This window comes from Oncorhynchus kisutch, linkage group LG18 (assembly GCF_002021735.2).
Source record: "Oncorhynchus kisutch isolate 150728-3 linkage group LG18, Okis_V2, whole genome shotgun sequence".
In the NCBI taxonomy this organism is placed as follows: domain Eukaryota; kingdom Metazoa; phylum Chordata; class Actinopteri; order Salmoniformes; family Salmonidae; genus Oncorhynchus; species Oncorhynchus kisutch.
The window spans coordinates 63391351-63398870 of NC_034191.2; positions in this window are offsets into that span (position 1 = coordinate 63391351).

Consider the following 7520-nt stretch of genomic DNA (forward strand, 5'->3'; position numbering starts at 1 on the left):
AGGTGTTGGTCCCATGTTTCACGAGCTTAAATAAAGATCCCATACATTTTCCATACATACCAAAAGCTTTTTTTTCTCATTTTGTGCACAAATTTGTTTACATCCCTGTTAGTGAGCATTTCTCCTTTGCCAAAATGATCTACCTGACAGGTGTGGCATATCAATAAGTTGAATAAACAGCATGATCATTACACAGTGGCACTATGTGCTGGGGACAATAAAAGGCCACTCAAATGTGCAGTTTTGTCACACAACACAATGCCACATGTTTTGAGGGAGCGTGCCATTGGCATGCTGACTGCAGGAATGTCCACCAGAGTTGATGCCAGAGAATTTAATGTTAATTTCTCTACCATAAGCCACCTCCAATGTCATTTTAGAGAATTTGGCAGTACACCCAAAGGGTATCACATGTATCCACGCCCGCCCAGAACCTCCACATCCGGCTTCTTCACCTGCGGGATTGTCTGAGACCAGCCACCCAGACAGCTGATAAAACTGTGTGTTGGCACAACCGAAGAAAGGAACCGTCTTAGGGGAAGCTCATCTGTGTGCTCGATATTTCGTAAAAATCAAAATAACTTCACAGATCTTCATTGTAAAGGGTTTAATTAAACACTGTTTCCCATGCTTGTTCAATGAACCATAAACAATGAATGAACATGTACCTGTGGAACAGTCGTTAAGACACTAACAGCTTACAGACAATAGGCAATTAAGGTCACAGTTATGAAACTTAGGATGCTAAAGAGGCCTTTCTACTGACTCTGAAAAACAAAACAAAAATATGCCCAGGGTCCCTGCTCATCTGCATGAATGTGCCTTAGGCATGCTGCAAGGAGGCATGAGGACTGCAGATGTGGCCAGGGCAATAAATTGCAATGTCCGTACTGTGAGACGCCTAAGACAGCGCTACAGGGAGACAGGACGGACAGCTGATCGCCCTCGCAGTGGCAGACCATGTGTAACAACACCTGTACAGGATCGGTACATCCGAACATCACACCTGCGGGACAGGTACAGGATGGCAACAACAACTGCCTGAGTTACACCAGGAACACACAATCCCTCCATCAGTGCTCAGACTGTCCGCAATAGACTGAGAGAGGCCGGACTGAGGGCTTGTAGAACTGTTGTAAGGCAGGTCTTCACCAGACATCATCGGCAACAACGTAGACTATGGGCACAAACCCACTGTCGCTGGACCAGACAGGACTGGCAAAAAGTGCTCTTCGCTGACGAGTCGCGGTTTTGTCTTGCCAGGGGTGATGGTCGGATTAGCGTTTATCGTCGATGGAATGAGCGTTACACCGAGGCCTGTACTCTGGAGCGGGATCGATTTGGAGGTGGAGGGTCCGTCATGGTCTGGGGCGATGTGTCACACCATCATCAGACTGAGCTTGTTGTCATTGCAGGCAATCTCAATGCTGTGTGTTACAGGGAAGACATCCTCCTCCCTCATGTGATACCCTTCCTACAGGCTCATCCTGACATGACCCTCCAGCATGACAATGCCACCAGCCATACTGCTCGTTCTGTGCGTGATTTCCTGCAAGACAGGAATGTCAGTGTTCTGCCATGGCCAGCGAAGAGCCCGGATCTCAATCCCATTGAGCACGTCTGGGACCTGTTGGATCGGAGGGTGAGGGTTAGGGCCATTCCCCCCAGAAATGTCCGGGAACTTGCAGGTGCCTTGGTGGAAGAGTGGGGTAACATCTCACAGCAAGAACGGGCAAATCTGGTGCAGTCCATGAGGAGGGGATGCACAGCAGTACCTAATGCAGCTGGTGGCCACACCAGATACTGACTGTTACTTTTACCCTCCCCAGCCCCGGAAACCCAGCCCCGGTCTCTCGCTTAGATGAAACCATCACTATCTATGACTAGGTGTATAGAGAAAATACCTTAGGACTTAAGTCCTTTTCTGAGTTCTGTACTTTTCTATTTCTATTTTTTACAACTTTATATTTAATTCACTACATTCCTAAACAAATTATGTACTTTTTACTCCATTCATTTTCCTTGACACCCAAAAGTACTCATTACATTTTGAATGCTTAGCAGGACACGAAATTCACACGCATATTAAGAGAACATCCCTTGTCATCCCTACTGCCTCTGATCTGGCAGACTCACTAAACACACATGCTTCATTTGTAAATTATGTCTGAGTGTTGGAGTGTGCTGCTGGCTATCCGCAAAAACATTTAAAAAACAAGAACATGGTGCCGTCTGGTTTACTTAATATAAGGAATTTGAAATGATTTATGCTTTTACTTTCACTTTTGATACTTAAGTATATTTTAGCAATTACATTTACCTTTGATTCCTAAGTATATTTAAAACCACATACTTTTACCTTTTTACTTGTGTAATATTTTACTGGGTGACTTTCACTTTTACTTGTCATTTAAGGTTAAGGTATCTTAAGGTATCTTTATTTTCAGTGAAGTATGACAATTGGTTGCTTTTTCCACAACAGGAGATGGCACACTACATTACCAAAAGTATGTGGACACCTGCTTGTCGAACATCTCATTCCAAATTCATGGGCATTAATATGGAATTGGTGCTATAACAGCCTCTACTGTTCTGGAAAGGCTTTCCACTAGATGTTGGAACATTGCTGCAGGGACTTGCTTCCATTCAGCCACAAGAGCATTAGTGAGGTCAGGCACTGATGTTGGCTTGGAATCGGCATTCCAATTCATCCCAAAGGTGTTCGATGGGGTTGAGGTCAGGGCACTGTGCAGGCCAGTCAAGTTCTCCCACACCAATCTCGAAAAACCATTTCTGAATGGACCTCCCCAAACTGTTGCCACAAAGTTGGACGTACAGAATCGTCTAGAATGTCATGGTATATTGTAGAGTTAAGATTTCCCTTCACTGGAACTAGAGGGCCAGCCTGAACCATGAAAATCAGCCCGAGACCATTATTCTTCCTCCACCAAACTTTACAGTTGGCACTATGCATTGGGGCAGGTAGCGTTCTCCTGACACCCGGCGTGATTAATCACTCCAGAGAAAGCGTTTCCAGTGCTCTAGAGTCCAATGGCAGTAAGCTTTCCCCCAATCCAGCTGACGCTTGGCATTTTGCATGGTGATCTTAGGCTTGTGGTTGGCTGCTAGGCCATGGAAACCCATTTCATGAAGCTCCAAACAAACAGTTCTTGTGATGACGTTTTCTTCCCGAGGAGTGTTAACCAAGCAGCTCTAGCAGGGCAGAAATTTGACGAATTGACTTGTTGGAAAGGTGGTGTCACATTGAGCTCTTCAGTAAGGCCATTCTACTGCCAATGGTTGTCTATGGAGATTGCATGGCTATGTGCTCGATTTTATACACTTTAAAAAAATATATATTTACCCCTTTTTCATGGTATCCAATTGTTGTAGTAGCTTTTTCTTGTCTCATCGCTACAACTCCCGTACGGGCTCGGGAGAGACGAAGGTTGTAAGTCATGTGTCCTCCGATACACAACCCAACCAGCCGCACTGCTTCTTAACACAGCGCGCATCCAACCCGGAAGCAAGCCGCACCAATGTGTCGGAGGATACACCGTGCACCTGGCAACCTTGGTTACTGCGCCCAGCCCGCCACAGGAGTCGCTGGTGCGCGATGAGACAAGGACATCCCTACCAACCAAGCCCTCCCTAACCCGGACAACGCTAGGCCAATTGTTCCCAGTTCCCGGTCGCGGCCGGTTACGACAGAGCCTGGGCGCGAACCCAGGGACTCTGATGGCACAGCTGGCGCTGCAGTACAGCACCCTTAACCACTGCGCCACCCGGGAGGCCTATAGTGAACTTGTACTGTAGCTTTGGGAAGACTGAATCTGCAATAGGTAAGCAGCTTGGTTTGAAGAAATCAACTGTGGGAGCAATTATTAGGAAATGGAAGACATACAAGACCACTGATAATCTCCCTCGATTTGGGGCTCCACGCAAGATCTCACCCCATGGGGTCAAAATTATCACAAGAACGGTGAGCAAAAATCCCAGAACCACACGGGGGGACCTCGTGAATGACCTGCAGAGAGCTGGGACCAAAGTAACAAAGCCTACCATCAGCAAGGGCATTGAAGATGAAATGTGGCTGGGTCTTTCAGCATGACAATGATCCCAAACACACCGCCCGGGCAACGAAGGAGTGGCTTCGTAAGAAGCATTTCAAGGTCCTGGAGTGGCCTAGCCAGTCTCCAGATCTCAACCCCATAGAAAATCTTTGGAGGGAGTTGAAAGTCTGTGTTGCCCAGCAACAGCCACAAAACATCACTGCTCTAGAGGAGATCTGCATGGAGGAATGGGCCAAAATACCAGCATCCAGCAATACCAGTGTGTGAAAACCTTGTGAAGACTTACAGAAAACGTTTTACCTCTGTCATTGCCAACAAAGGGTATATAACAAAGTATTGAGATAAACCTTTGTTATTGACCAAATACTTATTTTCCACCATAATTTGCAAATAAATTCATTAAAAATCCTACAATGTGATTTTCTGAATATTTTTTCTCATTTTGACTGTCATAGTTGAAGTGTACCTATGATGAAAATTACAGGCCTCTCTCATCTTTTTAAATGGGAGAACTTGCACAATTGGTGGCTGACTGAATACTGTTTTGCCCCACTGTATAACGACTTGGGGCTAGCCATTGTAAGTGCAGAGTCACTCGCCCCAACAGTGCATGTGCTGGAGGCGAGTGAAAGTTCGGGAGAGAGGGGTGAGTGTGGTGGAGGTACCTGTACCAGACAGGGGGAGACATGCCAGGGCAGACGGTGAACAGATCGCCAGGTGGAATCCAAGCAGCAGTGCAGCAGGCAACTGGAGTAGGTGTCCCACCCACTTGGGAGAAGCTTTTATTTCTGGAGGCAGATTTCTTGTAGAAAATGCTAGTGAATAGTCTTTGAACAGCAGGAGGGGCTTCATAGGATGCTTCAAAGACTCCTGACACTTGTTGGGCCCAAAGGCCTTTTAATTCACACCTTAGTGCTAATTGAATTTGTATCTGGCTCAGTTCCAGGTTGGAATGGTGTCCTCAGTTCTCTGCTGTTTGTTGGCTAGAGCACCCTCTGTATAGCTTGGAAAAATAAAAACCTTGAAAGGAGTAATCTCTCTGGTTAAAATTAGGTTGCAGGTTTGGAGTTTTGATCTGTAGCGAAGGCCATGCTGTGGAGCGTAGCGTCCTGCATATGTACCTGCCGAAAAATTCAAGTTTGTCTAACTCCAAATCTATCCTTTTGTAGAAAACATGTTGAAAAATATGAGAGCTCACATTAAGCTGTGTCTTAACTTTGAGTATAACCCCAAAGTTGGCCATTTACTGCCACCTGCAGTTATGGAATGTTTGCTCACGAGTATAATTCATTGTCTGATCCCTCCTGGTGACCTGGATGGAATTCTGTGATCCTTCTCTAACCCATAGGAAGTACCACCCAGTTGACTACTTAAACATTGTGAAAGTTCTCAATAGCACTGCCAATGCTAAAATGGGATTTTGGGCACTAGAGTCCTCTATCTATCTCTATGGTTCCAACCACCATGACCACCATAACCACAGTGGTAATCTGGTTACGCTCTGGTTAAGCATTCACTCCACGTCACGGTTGCTCTACACTCCACAGCTCCACACAGCCATCCTGACTGGCACCCAGTAATGCCTGCCTGCCAGTAACCCTGAGGGTCCTGAACTGATACACACACACCAACACTTACATACCAGAGCTAAGGTAGCTGACTAAACTCAACTCCATGGTGAAGGAAGTTTCTGATGAACTCCACCAACGGAATTGAGCAGAGACCAGGCTTTGTGGAATTCAGATCCGCCTACATCGGTTCGCCCAAGGCCAATACTTCAAAAAATGTAATTTAGGAAATGTTCTCTGTAGTTGTGTGCCTTCCTTTGTTTGCTGAAATTCATACTTTTACTAAAATGTTAATCAAGTACAACCACTGACACAAAAAGATCCCACCATGTCAAACGAACAAATTGTCTGTCGACATTTATAAAATTGTACTGGCATGTCCTGTTTCCATCAGCCCAGACTTTTTTAATGCGTCAGGTAATTAATCCACATGAAATGGTTGGATGGAGACCTGGTTACTGTCTTCGATTGTAAAAAAAATGAGGGGTAATTGAAAACATTTCTGATTTGAAACTGATATTTGGATAAACATACCCTAATTATAAATGATAAACGGAGTAGCCAAAATGAATACATTTTATATAAGATGCTTTCAGCCCCGTGAGCAACCCTCCTTCCTGTGACAACAGAAATGTTTTCATTTTTTATATGATATCTGAGTGAGACTGACACAATCATTGGGGTCGCCCTGGCTGGTAATTCGACCATGATACGACCAATTTAGCAATCTAAACCATTTTAGCTGATATGGGCTTATTGACTGATTATCAGTGACTGACATGACAAAAGAAAACCTGCTGATGCACAACCAAATTTAGAATTTGCCTCTTGTGTGTTCTACTATTCTAACTCTGAACAGTAAATTGAGACCTCGACTGAGTTCCTTTTTGGGAAACTGATCCAAGGGCCTCCCTGTTTAGTATCATTATGTGAATGTGTCTACTGTTAATACCATATAAAATACCATTGCATTCTAGGTAAGTGGTTGTGAGAAAATACAACAATAATTATTGTCATCAACTATACCAATCAAAAGATCTCATCTTACTGATCAAAATGATTTATGATTAGATAGCCTTCATGGGGAATGTTGCACAGGTCAATAATCAAAAATGAGTGGCAGCAAGAATATTTAGAATTAGGCCATTTATTTTTTTAATTCATGGATTTAAGCAAAACTTCCTAGGAATGTAGATACACTATTTAGTTGTTTCTTTGTGCCCTGCGTTACTTTGTGCCCCGGTCTCCCTTAGATCTATAGGATTCCGTTTTTTGCCAAGGTTTTTATTCTGTGACTTTGTTTTAAGTAGCTAGGCCTAAGGTCTGTGTGGTGCGGTGATTAAGTAACATAATAATACAGCATTTTCTCGTGTAACTACTTTAGAGGTTTACAACTGTGTGGTTGTTTGGTAAAGTAAAACTTTTAAAGAAAATGTGTAATTTACTGTTCTGATATCTGTTTCATTTTATTTGGTCTTCCAGACCATCTCAAGCTATTTAAGCCGTTCAATAGTTGTTGCCATTTAAACCACTCTTAGTAGCCCTAGGCCTAATTTGGTCCCTTTGAGCTGGTTGGTGGCCATTTTGAAAAACTGCTGCCTGTGGAGTGGGGCCTAATGCGTAAAATCTGCTATGTTTATTTAGAGGCTTTCTGTAAAGGTTAAGTGGTCTCATCATAAAGGTATTTTGTGAAAATGCGTTTCCCCTCTGCTGGATTCTGCATTTGTATTTAATTATATGGGTGTCTACTGTCTACATGGCAGGGGTGCAGTCCAAAGCAACTTTCTGTGTGTGTGTGTGTGTGTGTGTGTGTAACGACTGTGTCTCCTGAGACAGGTTGTTAATGCTTTCTGAGCTGTGTAATTTCTTTCATCGGGTG